The 19,041-nt window shown below is 38.6% G+C and overlaps 1 protein-coding gene across 3 annotated transcripts in view; it reads left to right on the forward strand.

Moving 5' to 3' along the window:
* Mcu (mitochondrial calcium uniporter) overlaps nucleotides 1-19,041 on the forward strand; it is a 164,141-nt gene that overhangs the window by 16,078 nt on the left and 129,022 nt on the right. The window lies entirely within an intron of this gene.

A 19,041-nucleotide genomic window follows, 5' to 3' on the forward strand; every position in this document is an offset into this window, starting at 1 on the left:
CTTATCTAAACACAGAGCTCTTTACATATTGTCAACAGCTACCCTTGTTCTACATCAACAGGGTTGAGTTGTTGCCACTGAGACCCTATGATTCATAAGGCCTAAAATATTTCTTATTTGTGTCTTTAAATAAAAACTTTGTTAACTGTTCCTGTAGAAGAGCCAAACTTCAAATTTTATTTGGATATAAAATCGCTGGAACTAGTTGTAAGTTTCTGAGAAGAAAAGTAAGAAAATCAGACCTCTGGGACCGGGAGTTTGGCCTAGTGGTTAAAGTGCTTGCCTAGCATGCATGAAGACCCGGGTTCGATTCCTCGGTACCACATACATAGAAAAAAGCCGGAAGTGGTGCTGAGGCTCAAGTGGTAGAGCTCTAGCCTTGAGAAAGTCCAAGGACAGTGCTCAGGCCCTGAGCTCAAGCCCAGGACTGGCAAAAAAAAAAAAAAAAAAAAAAAAAAAAAAGATAATCAGACCTGTGTCAAAATGCTGCAGACTAGTAAGTAAATATCTGCAACAGATATAGTGTTATAATTACTAATATGAGATTAATAAAATGGAAAGCTAGAATAGCAATCCAGCTTTCTCTATTTGTTTATTCAATGTATTCCTCCCCCAACCCCGGCATTCATTTAGTGACAGGTTTCTATATTTCAGGTCCTCTAAAGAATTTATAGAAGAGATAAAAGTAAAAGATTTGCATAGGATAACTGGCACAGCCAAAAACAACTGATAATGATAGTATCTCTTGATCCATGAAAGAATTATCATCGTTAACATGGAATTGAAATCATGATTTTTGGGGACCAGAGATGTTCAAGGATTACAGAACAGATTAGTCGTAGGCTGAAATTATAGGCTAGGTCTTCTGCCTCCTCTCCCAGTGGTCCTTGTACTCTTGTACTAGATCTCACATCTTATTAGTGACTGCTTGCCTTTATGTATTTATAGGCAGTCTTTTATTTTATTCCTCCTGAAATATAAGCAAAGTCTTGATGATTTAAATCACAATGAAGGATATTTGGAATGTTAGCCTTACTTGGAATTTGAGGTGTTTTTTTTTTTTTTTTCCCGTTGAGAAATTCCTGGAAGAGTGATGCGTCTGGTGTGTGTGTGTGTGTGTGTGTGTGTGTGTGTGTGTGTGTGTGTGTGTGTGTGTGTGTCTGTCTGTCTGTCTGTCTGTCTGTCTGTCTATCTGTGTCTCTGCCTCTGTGCTGGGCTTGAACTCAGGGCTTGAGTGCTGTTCTTTAACTTTATCACTCAGTTCTAGCACTCTACCACTTGAGACACAGCTTTACTTTTGGCTTTCTGCTGGCTAATCAAAGAGTCTCATGGAGTTTTCTGTTTGGTCTAACTTCAAACCATGATCTTTAGATCTCAGCTTCCTGTGCAGCTAGAGTTATAGGCATGAGCCACCAGCAACAAGCAAAAGGACTGCTTCTTAATAATGCAGAAACAGTAGATGAAATAAGAAAGGAAGTCTGTTCATAGCTTATAGCCACGTATAAAAACAAAATTGGCTTTAGTAGGCTTCCCTTCTATATATGTGTATGGAAAGTATGTGTGTGTGTGTCTAATAGTTTTTAAAGTGCATTCTGAAAGGAGTTTGGCAGCTGATTTATAACTTGCAGATAATGTTGCTTAGTTTTAAATGGATGTTTAAAAGTTTTTTTCTTTGCACACTTTCAGACCTGTGGATAAGTAGGGAAGATCAGTACACTGAATTTTCATATGCCTTCCCTTCTCCTGTCTCACCAATTACTAATATCTTACGTTACTATGAAACATTTGTTGCAATTAATGAGCAACCTTGCTCTGTTGCCATTAACTAAAGTCCATCTTTTAAGTTCCTTATATCCCCCCCTTTCTGAAAGTTCTAAGATTAGGTGACATTTTTTCTTCCCAGGAATTAATAAATGAATTTTTGTTAGTTTATTTATTTAGACAGAAGATACTTATATGATCACCCCAAGATGAGACTAGTTTTGAAATCCTTTGGTAGTTTATAAGATGCTGATTAAAAGAATACAAGCTTAGCTGCTACAGAGTCCTGACTTTAACTTTTGTGTTTTCCTTTATTGAAGAAGTTACTTTACCTATTGAAAGGAGTATGCTTTAGATTGTTTCTACATTTTAGCACCCCCAATTCCAGAAAAGACAAGACAAATGAAGGGGTATATGCTAAATTGCTGGTAAAGTAAATTGCCTCCTTTGGGAACCATGTAGATCAACAGTCCTATTTCAATATGCTTTTTCCTCCTGAAAATAGTTTTTGAAGTTAGCATCTTCTAATGAACCGTTAATAACTCACATTTCACTATAAAGATCTTAAAATAGTTCTTCCTTAAAAGATCTTTTGCTATTTACAATAGTAAATAGTAAATAGCTCAGTAGTTCCACTCATAGATTTATGCCCAGAAGAACTATGTGCATGTACTGTAGATCCTTGATATCTAAGGGTACATAGTTCTAAGGAAATCACCATTAAAGAAGAACCAGGCATGCTCAGGATGTTCATTTGTCTCATAAAGGTGTCCAACTTCCACTGTACATTGCTTGCCCTCCCCCCTTTTTTAACTTGGGGGGGATTACCATTAGCATACTATATATTCACAAAATTAAGGTGGGAGGCACTTGACGGATCACAACAATTTAAACATAATTGGTAATGCAGGACTGACCAAGAGCTTCTTTGTATCAACTGAGATATTGCACATGCAGAAAAAAATTTAAGTTTAAAAAGTTTTATTGTTGGGATAATGTATAGAGGGGTTACAGTTACATTCATCAGGCAGTAGGTGCATTATTTCCCAACATGCAGAAAATTTTAAACATTGTAATTATTTAAGAGGATGCGTGGTCAAACCTATGTGTAATGTATCCATGGATAAGGTAGGCTTACTTGTAAGTAGTCACTAAAACATGCAGATAACACATCTGGTCATGGCTTACGAAAAATCCAAGTTGGCATTTTCTAAATGCATATCAACAGTGGAATGAGTAAATAATTGTGACCTAAACACACAAGAAATACTAAATAGAAGTTAGAAGTTAGAACAAACTAAAACTACATGTAAAAATCGGTCAATCTCATAAATATGATGTTGAGCAAAAGAAGCCAGATAGTAGTAGTGCAAGCTCTGATTTAATTTACATCAGTTCCAAACATAGGTTAAACTGATTTGTGAGGATTGGGAGAATTGTGTTGATGGGCTGTGAAGGGGATTCTGGGATTTGAATGATACACCCTTTCTTGGTTTAGGTACTGGTTATGGGTGTATTCATTATGTGAAGAATAATGAAGCTTAGGTACTTTTTATGTGCATGTTATTCTTCAAGGAAAATATATAAAAGCAAAATTGCACTGTGGATGGATATATAGAGAACAAGTTGAATGAATTTATCTTACAGTTTAGAATAATTGAGACCAGAATTATAGGATTGTGAAAGATTTACTGGATCTGTTCCAGTTCTGTTTCTGTTGTAAAATGAATAAAATAGTTGATGTTTATGGCTTCTCTTTATTGTTTTCAGGTTTTGGAGATGCCTTTCAAGGAGGAAAAATTTTCTTCTTGGTCTATTATATAGAGTTACCAAGTCACTTTCTCTTTTACTAAGTCATGGGGCCTTGGCTATGACTCTGTCCTGGACGAAGTATTATCTATTACCCAAATACTTAATAAGCAGGCAGTGTTCTTGGGACTCAGGATATACTGAAAATATATCTTGAACCTCCTAGAATTAATTTCAGTGGGCAAGAGGGCATATGCTAAATTGAAGGCACAATAAGCAAATTACATAAACTAGAAAGGTGGTGGGCAAGCAAAAGTTAAAACAGGGTAAAAGTAAAAGGTGCAAAATTCAGTTTTAAAAAGGTAGTCAATTTTCACAAGTTAAGTAATTTTTAGCTTATTTGAATTATCCTACAAAGTATTCAGAATTTACATTATTTTGTGCTCATGAATTTAAGCCTAATTAAAAATTGGGCTTAAAATATAAAAATAAGTGGCCATTATAATGAGTGATTGTTGCCCTTAATGTACTATGTTATCTCTCATCTCTTTTGCTGTCCCTTGGTTATCTCATATTGTTACAGTATCTCACTTTGTTATCTGATATATTGGATATATTTGTATTTGGTTATTTGAAATTGGATAGGGAAGGGGGGAAAACAAGATGAGGGGTGGGGGTGAGGGGAGGGAAATGGGGACCAAGACATGAGAAAGGGTATAAATGTATGTGAATTAATGCACCTTCTATCTGGCAAATATCATGTAACCCTTCTATTAATTACAATAAAAAATATATGAAAAAAAATAAGTGGCCAAAGTGAACCTCATTGAGGCACTTGTAAGAGGTAGAAAAGTTAGCCATATGAGAAATTAAAGGAAGAGTGTTCTGGGCAGAGGGAACAGACTGTGCAAAGGCTCTGATGGAGCTGTTTAAGGGCCATGTTCCCAGAATAGAAAGAAGGCTAAGAGCAGTCAGAGTAGAGTGAATGTGGGTAGACATTTTAGAGATGCTTGCATTTTACTCAAAATGAAATGGAGAGCTATTGGAGGGTACTGAGCCCAACAGAGACATTACTCAGGCTTTAGAAAGATTAGTTTGTCTGCTGGGATAAGAAAAAAAGACCAGGAAGTCTGTTAGTGTGAGTCTGTTAGTGTGTTCATGTGTGGTAGCATGTCCCCAGTAGTGGTGGGGAAGGGTATGTGGCTCAACTGTGTGAGAACATCTTCTTAGCAAGTGCAGGGTCCTGAGTTTACCACCCCCAAAATTGATCATTTTCAGAGTATTCAGTTGAAGTATCCAGTGTCTCTTTCTAACTAATCCCAGTTAGTTTGCCTCCTTCCCTCCCTCCTTCCTCCTTAGGCTTTCTCAAGGCTAGAACTCTACCACTTGAGCCACAGTACCACTTCTGACTTCATGCTAGGCAAGCATTTTATCACTAGGCTGAATTCCCAGCCCACTGTTTTTGTGCTTTTAGACATGTTTCACTATGTTGCACAGGTTAGCCTCAGCCCTCTTGTGGTAGCTAGTATTACAGGTGCACCATGTGTGTCCAGTTCTTCCCATGCTCTTAAATGCCTTGGCTAATGTACTCCCTAACTACCAAATGCCTTCCTACCTTATCTTTCACTTTGCAGATTAGTTGCCCACTAGGTCCTTAACATGTTTCTTTCTTTCCTATACAATCATACTTTCTTCATCTCTCATAGGGACATAGTTCAAGTCCTATCTGGTCAAAATTTTTAGTCTCTGATCTCCAATGTACATCATCACCCCTATCAAATGTTTTATACTTTCAGTGTCTCTACCTTTTTTTTTTTAATGCAGATGGTTTATGTTAGATTTCAGGAAAGACTTGAATTATAGCTTTTTGGTATCCCCTTTAGTATTTTATATAATAGATATTCAATGATTCTATATGTGAATAGTTCAAATGGTAATAGAGTTATTAACTTAAGATACATGATATACATCTGCGAGTTAATCTTCACTGCCAACTCCATTGGACTGAAAGATGATTAGTGGTGTGTGTGTGTGTGTGTGTGTGTGTGTGAGAGAGAGAGAGAGAGAGAGAGAGAGAGGGAGAGAGAGGGAGGGGGGTTTGGGGGAGGGAGAGAGAGAGAGTATCCTGGGACTTGAACTCAGGATCTGGGTTTGATCCCTGAGCTTCTTTTGGTCAAGACTAGTATTTTATCACTTGGTCCACAGCTCCACTTCTGGCCTTTTTCTACTGCCCTACCCCTTGAGCCACAGCACCACTTCCCATTTTCTGGTGGTTAATTGGAAATAAGAGTCTCACAGACTGGTGCCTGGGCTGGCTTAGAACCGCAGTCTTCAGTTCTTAGCCTCCAGAGTAGCTAGGATTACAGGTGTGAGCCACCCATGTCCAGCTTCTGGCTTCTGAGTTGGTTTTTGGAAGCAAGAGTCTCTGCCTGGGCTGGCTTCGAACTGTGATGTATTGTTATTGTTGTCATTATATATGTTATCATTATTATTTTAAGACAGGATGTCCCTATGCTGGTCAAGTTGGTCTTAAAATTCCTAGGTTCAAGGCAGACCCACTACCTTCATTTCTTCAGAAGCCTAGACTACAGGCTTATTGCCATAGCTTAGAAACTGTTGCCACATACAGATTCAAACCAGAACAGTCTTTATATCCAAAATATGCTACCACTCCCTGCCTCACCACTGGTACTTTGTTTCTGGCTGCCAATATATTTCACCTACATTATATTAACAGTTTCCAAATTAGTCTTCCCCACATTTGTCCCTTCTTCCTGATAGTTAGGACTCAGCAGTGGGAATGATGACGAGATGCAGGAGACTCTTTAGAATCTTCTGATCTCCACTCAGAGTAAGACAGAGTTCCTTTCAGGTGGCCAGAGGTAGTGATAAATTGGGATCCCCAGAGGGGGAAAGCCTCTGATTTGTACCATTTGCCTCCTCTCCTGTTATAATTACTTCCACACTGGTGAATCCAAAGTTCTAGAATGTTTAACAATCTGCCCTCTAGCCATTATTGGCTTCAGCACACCACTGCTGAACATTTGGCTCTGCCACTGACTCCCATCTGCTGCCATTCTCCCTCTTGCTTACCCTCTTCCTGAGACTGACCTCATTGCTGTTCTTGAAACAATCTAGACATGCATCCGCTTTCCAGGGCTTGGCATTTGCAGTTTTCTGTGATTAGGATGGCCTTCCCTTGAACACAGCGAATTCCTTATCTCCCTCAAGTCTCTCCTCCCTAAATACTGTGTACAGTCTTCCCTAATGTTCCTGTATAAAGTTCTTATTTTATTGGATGTTCTGAGATGATTTCTAATATTCACTATAGTGTTTTTATGCCTGACTATTGTCTTGGTGTAGGGATGCATTACTGCTGTTACTAAGCAGTGTTGTCCATGGTGGGGATAATGGGTATTTTTGCTGCCAAGGCCAAAAACGAGCCATTCCATTTTTGTTCAGATGGAAATATCTGTGACACATATAAATGAATCACTTTGGGCTTGTTATTGATACTTGCAATTTTAAACTCATATTTAAACTGCATTTAAATTTTTTAAAAAGTCATGCTAGAGGTTCAGCCCAGGGCTCTCATGTAGAGTTGGCAACTACTTCATCACTAAACTACATCCCCAGCCCGCACTTTAAATTTCTGTTGATTTGAGATTCTTCATGAGCAACTCAACAATACTTATAGTTAAATGTGTGTAGTAATGAAAAAAATGGGAATTTATGTTTTTTCTATAAATAAAAATATACAGACTGATTTGTTGTAATTAAAAAGATATATGTTGTTCCATGAACTAGTTGTTGCTTTTTCCCCCCTTAACTTCAGTAGCTGCCATATTGTCTTCTTTCTTTTATTGATTTTTTTACATTATTAATAATGGGTATTAACAGTTTTTACCTATTTTTGTCTAGGCATAGCCAAAATTACAACAAGGTAGCAAGGTACTTATTGCTAGAATTTTTTCTTCCTTCTCTCTTTTTTAATACTTTGTTGGTATACTCTAATCAGAAAGTTGCAAGCATGCAAGTAAGCAAGAGGCCCCGTTTCAATCCTTTGTGATCTGATGTATAGATTTTTTTTTTAGGTTGAAGTTTGTCTTTTTCTTTCCTTCCTTCTCTCTCTCCCTCCTTCCTTCTTTCCTTCCCTCCCTCCCCTCCCCTCCCCTCTCCCTCCCTCCCTTCCTTTTTTTTTTTTTTTTTCCAGTCCTGGGCTTGAGCTCAGGGCCTGAGCACTGTTCTTGGACTTTCTCAAGGCTAGAGCTCTACCACTTGAACCTCAGCACCACTTCCGGCTTTTTTCTATGTATGTGGTACTGAGGAATCGAACCCGGGTCTTCATGCATGCTAGGCAAGCACTTTAACCACTAGGCCAAACTCCCGGGCATCCTCCCTCCCTTCCTTCCTTCCTTTTCCTCTCCCCTCTCCTCCATTCTTTCCTAATTTAATTCCTTCAAGTCTGAATCTTCACATTCAGCCCGTAGATACATTTAAGGTCTATGTCATGTATGAATGTGGACTACCTGTAAGTGTTGCTAAGTAAATACTGTGGTATTAGTCCTGACAATATCTGGAGGCAACTATGTGGGTAAAGATTAAATTGGATTCATTCCTTTTCCTTAGGGAGAAGTAAATTTCAGATAAACATATGGCAGAATTTTCTCTCATTAGATCAGCTTTAGAGTGTAATAGACATAATTGAGAATTAGATTCTCTTACTAGATCTGTTAGTAGAATGGTGATTCCACCTCTTTTCCAAGCCCATTGAAAAATACAAGCTACTATTTGGTATTATTCTGAATAGATCTCTGGATTACCTAGGTAGCTAGAGTATCTATTTCTTAGAAATCCCTCCCCCCCCTTTTTTTAAATGGCTTGTCCATTCTTTTCTTTCTTTCTATCTTAGAACCTTTTTTTTATATTCAAGTCATTATTTGAAAATGTCTACTTCTCGGCCGGGAGTTTGGCCTAGTGGTAGAGTGCTTGCTTAGCATGCATGAAGACCCAGGTTTAATTCCTTGGTACCACATATACATAGAAAAAGCCAGAAGTGGTGCTGTGGCTCAAGTGGTAGAGCTCTAGTCTGGAGAAAGTCCAGGCCCTGAGTTCAAGGTCCAGGATTGGCCAAAAAAAAAGTGTCTATTTCTGGCTAGGCAATGGTAACCCATGCCTCTTAGCTGCACTGGAAGGTAGGGATCAGGAAAATCCTGGTTTGAGGTAAGCCTGAGCAAAAGTTTTTCAAGGACCCATTTCAACTAATGGGATGGCCATGCCTGCCATCCCAGCTGGGACAAGAAGTAAATAGGATTGTGGTTCTAGGCCAGTCCAGTCCATGTTAAAAGCTTGAAATGTAGCTCCTCTGAATAACACCTCAATAACAATAATAAAATTATACTTTATACGAGACCTCATCTCAATAGCAAAAGCTGAGTGTGATAGAATGGGCCAGTCATTCCAGTTACAATGGGCAGTATAAACAAGAGGATTATTATTCAGGCTGGCCAGGACAGAAAGCTAGATCCTCTCTCAAGTATGGCTCAAAGTAGTAGAGCTCTTGCTTAGCAAGATCAAATTCCTGACTTCAGACTGAAAAAAGAAAGTCAATTTTTGTATTATACTATTTTTTGTTTTTATTTTTGAGTTTTGGTGCCAGTCCTGGGGCTTGAACTCAAGGTCTGGGCCCTTGTCCCCGAGTTTCCTTTGTTCAAGGCTGGTGCTCTATCCCTTGAGCCACAGTTCCACTTTCAGCTTTTCTTGAGTATTTTATTAAAGATATGGACTTTCCTGCCCAGGCTGGCTTTGAACTGAGATCCCCAGTCCCTTGATTAGCGAGGATTACAAGCTTGAGCTACTATTGCCTCGTTCAACTAGCCTTTTTTTTTTTTTTTTTGCCAGTCCTGGGGCTTGAACTCAGGGCCCGAGCACTGTCCCTGGGCTTTCCTCAAGGCTAGTGTTCTACCACTTAAGCCACAGCACCATTTCTGACTTCTCTATATATGTGGTACCCAGGTATTGAACCCTAGTCTTTCTGCATGCTAGGCAAACCCTCTACCACTAGGCCAAATCCCCAACCTGTTTTGTTTGTTTGTTTTTAAGTCTAATAGTCTCACAGATTTTTCTTGCTTAGGCTGGCTTTGAACCATGATTCTCAGAGTTCAGCCTCTTGAGTAGCTAGGATTATGGGTGAAAACCACTGGAGCCTGATTACTATAAAAAATGTAATTGAATTTATGTTTCTTCCCTTCTGTCTTGTCCCTTTCCTCCTATTTTGCTCCAAGGTAATCATGCAGTATTAATTCTGCCATATTTTCCCTCATACTTGAATAATCATCTTATATTTTATTGTAAAATTTTATCAGGATACACTAGTTGTGCAAAGGGAGATTACTTTAAAAAAAAAATCTTCCTATCAACATCCATTCCTCCAGGCACAAGTTATATAGTTGTGAGTTTATAGTTGTATGAAATTGGATAATTGTTCAAATTATTCTTTTCTCTATCTTAGTGAAATATGTAGATAAAACCATTATTCAATGGTTTTAAGTCATGATATATAGGATTCATCCATATGGTTTTGCCTTTATTTAACTGATCTGTAACTGATTCACTTTGTTTCTCATGATCAAAGTAAGCAACTTTTACATACTTTTTTCTTATAGGTACATTTAAAAATCAGATAAATAGGAATGGGATTGCTGTATTTTTATTTTTTGCCATCTCTGAGGCTTGAACTCGGGGCCTGGGCACTGTCCTTGGATGCTTTTTGCTTGAGGATAGCACTCTGCCACTTGAGCTCCAGCACCACTTACTGCTTTTACCTGTGTATGTGGTACTGAGGAATTGAACCCAGGGCTTCATGCATGCTAAGCTAGCACTCTGCCACTAGGCTATGCTCCTGGTCCAGGGGATTGCTGTATTTTATCAGAGAATACATACAGATTAATATTTAACAATTATTTCTAGATTGATCTTCAAAGCCAACCTAAGAGTCTTTCTAAGGCTCTCTTCTGGTTCATGTAAAACTAGAACATATATAGCCTTTAAATAATTATTAGTTACAAAATTTTTCTTGACTTTTAAAAGAATCTTATCCAAAGAATTCTGTTATAAATTTTAAAAAATCAACCACCTTTCTGTGTTTGGAGTGGTAGTGTTACTTTGGTACAGACTAAGACAAATTTCATTTGCCTCAGCTCCAGTTTACATAATTGGAACCAATGTAATATTCTAATGGACTAGAAGGTAAATGGAATTGGTAGAAATTTTGAAGTCTGACTTTGAGGATAGGGTTTGGGAAATAAAGACCATTTTGGTAGTATATTTTTATTTTTAAACTGAGTAGTCACTTGATTGCAAGAGGATTAATTATAAGAATCTCTTCTCTAGTGGTGTCTCAGCTTGAACAGATAAATATAGAGCACCAATGTTCGGAGAGAGAATGCTGTAGAAAACGTGTGGGTAGCTGTTGTAGTTTCACACAGCAGATAACATCTAGAATAAAGAACAGATGAAAATACTCATTGAGGATTAGTGTTAGATACAGCATTGCCCAAGCCTAGCACTCATAGCCATTCATAATCTTGCTCATCTTGCAGGTCCTATGGTATTTCCTATTGAGCTCAACACACTTTCTTGAGTCTTATCTATCTCGCGCTTTCACACTCATTTCAGTGTCATTCTTTTATTCTCATCCTTTAGACGACATATCTTTCCCTTTCTATACCCAATTGTAGTCATTCCATTTTTAGTGTTCCATGTGTGTTTCTCTTCATAAGACTTCTGGTTTTTCTCTTCCATGTTGATCTTTTTAGTTCTTATAGCACTGATACCTTGATTTTTCTTGAATTTTCTCCAGCTGGTTCCTGAATGTATATTTGCACAACAGTAAAAAGCTTCCCCCTCCCTTGAGTGGTACTTGTATGTGAAGCACTATTCTAAATACTAGATTTATAAAATGATAAAGATATATAATGCCTCCTCCCTCATGACAGTATATTTTTATGAGGAGAGTCAAATAAAATAAGGAAAAATTATATACTAAGGATCTTATGAAAAAATATGAAGAATGAATCAGAGCTAGTTGCTCTTAGCGTGGGAGACCAACTCTACTAGTTAGTGTAGCAGAAAAAAAAAAGAAAAGATATTAGGTAGCTCATAAATCTTCAGAGAAGGCAGAGAATCAGTCTTGATGTCTGCTTAGCCAGAAACAAGGCCCAAGTTGTACCATGGGACAAAAATAAATGGAAGCAGTATGGCTTTTGTCATAGGAACAGGAATTAGAACTATCCCCATCTTTGCTGATAGGAGGTGCATCAGTGAGGATCATTTCTCTGAAATGTTCAGAATGGATCCTGCTTTTTTGTCTCCATTATGTACTTCCTAATTGAAATGGTATGTGGATAAACCTAAGTCACACACCGACCTCTTGTTTGCAAAATTGGTTGTGAAAATGAAATTTTGGTTTCTATCTTGGGAGACAGGTTTTATAAGATGAAAATTTCTCCTAAGCAAAAAAACAACGCATATGAGAAACCATGGGAAATTTGATATGGTAGAATGAGATTGGAAGTTAGAGTGGAATAGTCAAAGATGACCTCACTTGGGACATGATAGTTTGACACAAGACAAATCCATGGAAGGAGAGTTTGTCTGTAGACAAAGTAAGTGAGGCATGGATGTTATTAGAGCCTGGCCTTTTGGTGGAACAACAGATTGGCTAATGCTGCTGGAGTGTATAAGTAAGAGAAAGGGTAGCAGAGGTAACACAGGGAGTAAAGGTTTTAACAGAAATTTGAGGAGGCTCAACTTCCTTCCACTTTCCTTCTCTGAGGTGCCCTGTGGAGAACAGGAATGCATTTAGAGTTGTAGAGGCAATAAAGACATTTCTGTGTTATTAAACCCCATGAACTGTTGGAGATCATGGAGTGACAAAATTATTTATATATTGTTCAGAAGGAGAACAGCATGAGGGATCTTGCAAAGATCAGAATTGCTAGAAAGACTGTATCCAAAGAATAGAGGGATGAGCCTTTATGTTTTTATTCTAGTGTCTTATCCTGGTGGGCCTTGAAGGAACTGTTTCTTATTTATTCTTGCCTTGATGGGCAGGAGCAGTATATTGTGGCTGCAATTACTTGTACTCTGATAACTTCTCCAGACTGCTGCAGAATAACAACAGCTGTAGCCCCAAATGTATACTGATAGTTCTTTCCCTTTGAGGAATTGCCTTATAAGATAAATGTTGTGGTTTAAACCTGTAATCCCAGCACTTAGGGATTGTAGGCAGGAGGATTGTGAGTTTGAGGGAAGGCTGGGCTACATAAGTGAGATTCTGTCTCAAAAAATTAATTAAAAACATATCTCATACATAAGGCCATATAGTATGAAGCTAATTGAAAGAACCTCCAGGATATTGAAACAAAAGCCATATAACGAATGATTGTTGTCCTTAAGGTACTATGTTATCTCTCATCTCCTTTGCTGTCCCTTGGGTATCTCATATTGTTACAGTATCTCACTTTGTTATCTGATATATTGAATTTATTTGTATTTGGTTATTTGAAATTTGATAGGGAAGGGGGGAAAACCAAGATGGGTGGGGGGAGGGTGGGGGGGAGGGTAATGGGTACCAAGACATGTGAAAGGGTATCAATGTATGTGAATTAATGCACCTTCTATCTGGCAAATATCATGTAACCCTTTTATTAATTACAATAAAAATATTTAAAAAAACATATCTCAGTGGTAGCATACTTAGCTAGCATGCTAACATATAAGGTCTTGAGTTCAGTCTTCTATATCACCAAAAAAAAAAAAAAGAGAATTACATACTGAAGAGATACATAACTGCCCTTTTTTTTTTTTTTTTGGCCAGTTCTGAGGCTTGAACTCAGGGCCTTGCGCATTGTCCTTGGGCTTTCCTCAAGACTAGCACTCTACCACTGAGTCACAGCACCACTTCTGACTTTTTTCCCACTGTGTATATGTTACCAAGGAATCGAACCCAAGGCTTCATACATGCTAGGCGAGCACACTACCACTAGGTCACACTCCGGGTCCCCATACCTGCTTCTTAATATTCTCTTTACAAAAGAAATCAGTCCCAAAACAAGTGAGATAAATTTGCCATTGAATTGCAGAACAGTTACCACTCTAAGTGGATTCTGGTACTTGTTCAGTCTCTTTCATTTGTGAAACTCAACTACTGAAATTAGAATGCAGTTCAGATTTATCTAGTCTTCTTATACTGTAAAGTGGTATGTGGACTTCAGATGAACTAACAGAGTTACAGGTGGTAATACACAGTACCTTCTGTACTGCTAGTATCTGTGGCAGATAATTCTTTGTGGGTAGGAACCTTTTCTATGCATTGTAACATGTTTTAATAGCATTCCTGGTCTCTACCTTATAGATTCAGATAGCACATGACTCCCCAGCTGTGAGAACCAGAAAGGAAATCCGCCACATGGTTCAGGCAGAAAATAATTTATTGGGAGAGAACAGACTTCTGGCCAGTGCCAGATGGAGGCACACAAGGACAGAGGGTAAGGAAAAAAGAAAAAGAGAGAGGAAGACTCATGTTGAACTGAATTATATATGGAAAGGTGAGAGGTGGGAACAAAGTAGATGTGGAAGTCATATCAGAGCCCCGAGAAGCTCTCACTGTCTGAGGGAGACATGGCAGGGCAGTTCAGGAAATGACCTCAGTGAATAAGGAAGTGACCTCAGAGCTTAGGATCCTTTGCTGACTGACAGTCACATGATTACTGGTTTCTGGTAGGTGAAGAGGAAGTGGGGAGGGGCTGTCCTCCTGGGCAGACCAAACACATTGGTCTAACTGAATCTCTTCAGCCCTCTTTAAAAACTTTTATTTTCCTATTTGTCTTTTTATTATCTGATGACCATACACAGAGAAAGGACTTTCTTCCCTCCCTTCCTCCCTCCCTCCCTACCTCCCTCCCTTTCTCCTCTCTCTCTCCCTCCCTGCCTCCTTCCTATCTCTCCCTTTCTCCTTCCCTCCCTCCTCCTTTCTTTCTCTTTTTCTCTCCCTCCCTTCTTTTTTTCCTTCCTCCCTCCTTTCTCTCGTTCTCCCTCCCTCCCTTCTCTTTTTTCCTCCTTCCTTTCTCTCTTTCTCTCTCTATCCCTTCCCCTCCCTCCCCCTTCCTCTCTTTTTTTTCCTTTCCTTTCCTTCCTTTTTCCCCTCTCTTTTTCCTTGTTCTTTAGTTTGTGTGGTGGTGGTGGTGATGGTGGAGTCATCCTGCAGTGGCCAGTATTCTGGCTGCTCAGGCTACACCATGCTGTCTACATCTCGTTTGCCCTGACCACCTGACCTGACAACCCCCTCACAGTCAATTCCCTGCTCACCCCTTCCCTCTTTACCATAAACTTCCTGTACACAACACAGACTCCCACTTCCCCATTCCTATAGGTTTACCCCCACTTCATTCCTACAGATCCACTTCTTTAATTATCCCTTTATCTTAATGGCAGTTGCTGTTCTCTGTCAGCAACTCTGACATTAAACCTTTCTTTCCCCAGATGTGTGGGGTGTGCTTTATTCTGTCAGGACTTCTTTTTTTTTCATATTTTTTATTGCAATTAATAGAGGGGTTACAGTTATATTCATCAGATAGAAGGTGCATTACTTCACACACATTGATAACTCTTCTCATGTTTTTGTCCCCATTTCCCTTCCCCCACCTCTCCCCTCACCTTGTTTTCCCTCCTTCCCTTTCCTATTTCAAATAAATAAACATATATACAATATACCAGATAACAAGATAAGATACTATAATAATATGAGAAGCAAGGGACAACAAAAGAGATGAGAAATAACATAGTACATTGAGAACAACAACTGCACATTATATAGCTCTTATTTCCATATCTTGGAGGTCCTTTAACAGACAGGAACTCACTGGTTCAGGCTGGCCTTGAATTTGTTTTTTTGTATTTATTTATTTATTTATTTATTTATTTAGTAGGTCCTTGGGCTTGAGCTCTGGGCTTAGGTGCTGTCCCTAAACTCTTCAGTTCAAGGCTGTCGCTCTGCCACTTGAGCAACAGTGCATCATCTGGTTTTCTGGTGGTTAACTGGAGATAAGAGTCTCACAAACTTTTGTGCTCAGGCTAACTTAGCCTCCCTCAGATCTCAGCCTCTTGAGTAGCTAGTATTACAGATGAGCGCCTCCGGTACCTGGCGCTGATCTTGAAATCTTAAGAGTTCAAGTGATCCTCTAGCCTTGGCCTTCTGAGTAGCCGAGTCTACAGGTGCACATCAGCCTACTTGGCTCCAGAAAGTTTTAACATAATCTTGAACTGAAGAGTCCAAACTCCATTTTGTGTGTGTATATTTGTATTATTTAAGTCATTCCAACATTACTGCTGTAAAATTAAGATAATATAGGCCTGAAACTGGGCCCCTGGCTTACGCCTGTAACTGTAGCTACTCAAGAGGCTGAAATTTGTATGATTATGGTTTGAACCTAGCTGTATAGAAAAGTCTTTGAGATACTCTTTTTTATTGTTTACTTACAAGTGGAGTTGCTGAGTAATTTGTTTTTTACCTTTGCAAGGAACATCTGAGTTGTTTCCTCAAATGTTTGTACCATTTTTGGATCCCACCAATGCATCAGGGTTCCAGTTTTCCCATATCTTCACTAAAACTTATTCTTGTCTTTTGTTTTTGCCTTCTGGTAGATGTGAGGTGCTAGCTCACTGTTTTTTTGTTTTTGTTTTTGTTTTTGTTTTCTGTTTGCTAGGGAAGGAACTACTTATCCTTATCCCCAAGGCTAATCACCATGTTCTTTACCACTTAGCTTCACTTCTAGGTCCTTACTGCGGTTTGATATTTTAGACAACTCCTAATGTCTAATGGTGTTGAGAATGCTTTTTACCATGTGCTCATTAGCCATTTGTGGCTAATAAAAATACCTACTTAAAACATTAGCCCATTTTAAAATTGAGTCGTATCTCTATTGTTGAGTTATGAGAGTAAGGATATCTTCTTTTTTTTTTTTTTTTGCCAGTCCTGGGCTTAAGCTCAGGGCCTGAGCACTGTCCTTGGCCCAAGGATATCTTCTTAAAGCTTTTTACCTTTTTACTTCCTTATTATTCCAACATCTATTCATTTATTTAAACTGACAGCTCAAAATCATTATTTCAAAGGAGGCTGTTATGTGTCTTTTCATGTTATCACTAAGAACTGATCAATATTTTTAGAAATGAAGATTATTGATGTACAAAGACAGATTAAAAAAAAGAAAGAAATAGAAAAGCCTTGCTAATGTAGCTCAAACATGGTAGAATCTTTTGGACTGAATTAAATCCCTAGAATTCCTCAGGATTATGTGACTGCTGAATTAAACACAATTGTTGGGTTCTGACTTTGTTATTGAGCATATGCTTTCACAAAAAATATATGAAAAGGGGCCAGGAGTTTGGCCTAGTGGTAGAGTGTTTTGCCTAGCATGCATGAAGACCTGGGTTCGATTCCTTGGTACCACATACGTAGGAAAAAGCCAAAAGTGGTGCTGAGGCTCAAGTGGTAGAGCTCTAGCCTTGAGAAAGTCCAAGGACAGTGCTCAGGTCCTGAGACCAAGCCCAGGACTGGCAAAAAAAAAAAAAATAATTAAACAAAATATATTTGGGCCGGGAGTTTGGCCTAGTGGTAGACTGCTTGCCTAGCATGCACAAAGACCCAGGTTCAATTCCTCAGTACCCCACATACATAGCAAAAAGCCGGAGGTGGTGCTGAGGCTCAAGTGGTAGAGCTCTAGCCTTGAGAAAGCCCAAGGACAGTGCTCAAGCCCTGAGCCCAAGCCCAGGACTGGCAAAAAAAAAAAAAAAATATATATATATATATGAAAAAACATGAGAGATCTGCATATAATACTTGGATTATTTGACTTACCTTTTCTCATCAGAATTGTGGATATTTAAGGAATTTATAACTTGTTTAACTAGATCTTGAAAAATTGCTCATAGAGATATCATATGCTCCATTTTTTTTTTTTGCAGATGCAAATCCAGGCTTCTGTTTAACTTGATTAAATTATGAGACCAAAGTGATCTTTTTGAGAATTGCTTTTTCTTCATTTAATGGCTAATATGGGTATAATCTTTCAGTAAGAGCATTTATGCCTGATTAATATTAAGATGAAAAATATAGCATAGAATGTCTGAAAGAAGTGCTGGAGGGAGGGTAGGGATGGTTGAAAGAGCCCAGGCTTTGGTGCTGGGCTGGATTTCAAATCTTACCTCTGGGAACCTTAGACAACCAAATCATCTCTCTAAGATACAGGCTTCTCTTCTATGAAGTGGGGTTTTGTGAATGAAGAGAATAAGGCAAAATGGTGTGTGAACAGAATCCAGGCTAATACTTGGCACTCAGTACTCATCCACTTCATTGATACCTTCTATGTTAGGTGCTTGAATGTATATGTTTTGGGGGAAAAGCTAAAATTAAAAAAAAAATCAGAGCATCTACTCAATCTTAATAAGCCTTCTTAATACTTCCATTTCACAGAGGTGTATAAAGCAAAGCTGTACTTCCACCTCCTCCTCCTCCTTTTTTTGTTGATCGTGGGACTTGAACTCTGGGCCTGGGCACTGTCCCTGAGCAGTTCAGCTCAAAGTTACCACCTTACCCCTTGAGGTACAGCACCACTTCTAGTTTTCTAGTGGTTAATTGGAGATAAGAGTTTCACAGACTTTAGTGCCCAGGCTGGCTTTGAACCTAGATCCTCAGAACTCAGTCTTCTAAGTAGCTAGGATTACAGTCATGCACCACCATGCACAGCTAGAACTTTCTGTTTTCTTAAAGATGTTTTTGAAAATTACTTTACTGTTACTATAAAGGTAATGTACAGGAGGAATATAATTACTTGAGTCAGATAATGAATATATTTCTATGCTTACAGTGAAAAAGTTGTTTTATAATAAAATATGCTTATTTAAGAAAATTTGGAAAGTTATTTTAAAAGTCACATTTTATAAAATCCAGAAAAAGTTTGTGAATGGAAGCTGTAAATGGGAATGTGGTCTAGGAAGGGAAGCAAAGAATCCCAGAAACAAAAGTAGTAGAGCCCTACCATATATACACCAATGGCTGTCACCTGTAATCCTAACTACTCAGACCACTGTGACAGCTGATTTAAGGCCAGCCTGGACAGAAAAGCCCTTGTGAATTCTCCAAAATAATCAGCAAGATGAAGTGCCAGAGATATGGCTCAGAAGATAGAGTTGTCATCCTAGTAAACAAAGTTAAGCAAGCCTGAGGTTGTGAGTTTAAATCCCACTACTGCTAACAAAGAAAATAGTAATAGCATTAATTGGAAATTCTGAGTAAGAGTCTCTAAAGATTGATGAATACTAGGTTACAGATGTTATCTCAGAAGTAGAAGACTTGGTTAACCTGAATGATACCCTGGGTTTAGTTCCCAGTAAGGAGGCTGGGGATATTGGTGGGATGAGGCAGAGGAAAACTACAAAAGAGATTTCTTTCTTTACTCAGTTCTAAAATAG

Source organism: Megascapheus bottae, chromosome 15 (genome assembly GCF_031878675.1).
Source record: "Megascapheus bottae isolate mThoBot1 chromosome 15, mThoBot2.hap1, whole genome shotgun sequence".
In the NCBI taxonomy this organism is placed as follows: domain Eukaryota; kingdom Metazoa; phylum Chordata; class Mammalia; order Rodentia; family Geomyidae; genus Megascapheus; species Megascapheus bottae.